The following is a 738-nucleotide window of genomic DNA, read 5'->3' on the forward strand; positions in this document are numbered from 1 at the left end:
CAGCACCCAGGCTAAAAAGGAAGATAACAGAGCTGAAATGTCTTGGGACGTCCTTGAAGGGCAAAAGCTGAGCAAGGTAAGACTCTGGCATTTTTGATTTTGTGAGCCTGACAGAAAAATAAAGAGAACACAGTGGCCCTGGCAGGCCATTAGCTTGACTCCAAAGAGCCTGGGCCTTTGGTGTCTGGCTTGATTCTCCTTGGAATTGGGACACTACTCTTCCAGAAAGAATCCTGCTCACAATTCAGAAACTCCTAAAGACCTTAAAGGCACCAAATCACCTCTGATCTTGGAAGATAAGCAAAGTCCGACCTAGTTAGTACTTGGATGGGAGGCCAACAAACACCAGCTGCTGTAGGCTATATTTAGGGTGGGTAGCTCTCCATCCTTCCTCTCCTGGTCCATCCTCTTCCTCCCTGTATTCTCCTTCAGCAGAGGACTTTTGGAAGGACACTGTGGGAGGAAAGAAGAGGAAGAGGAGGAAGAGGGAGAGAAGGAGGATGAGGGGAAGGGGAGGAAGAGAAGGAGGAGAAAGAGGAAGGGAGGAAGAAGAGGAGGTGGGGAGGGCAGGGGGAGGGAGGAGGAAGAGGAGGAGGAAGCAGAGGACTTTTGGAAGGACATTGTGGGTGGAAAGAGGAGGAGGAGGAAGGCCCCTTCTGGTTGCACATCAAAAGCCTCCAGCAGTGCTGGCTCTATCTATCTATCTATCTATCTATCTATCTATCTATCTATCTATCT

Source organism: Sceloporus undulatus, chromosome 9 (genome assembly GCF_019175285.1).
Source record: "Sceloporus undulatus isolate JIND9_A2432 ecotype Alabama chromosome 9, SceUnd_v1.1, whole genome shotgun sequence".
NCBI classification, from domain to species: Eukaryota; Metazoa; Chordata; class Lepidosauria; order Squamata; family Phrynosomatidae; genus Sceloporus; species Sceloporus undulatus.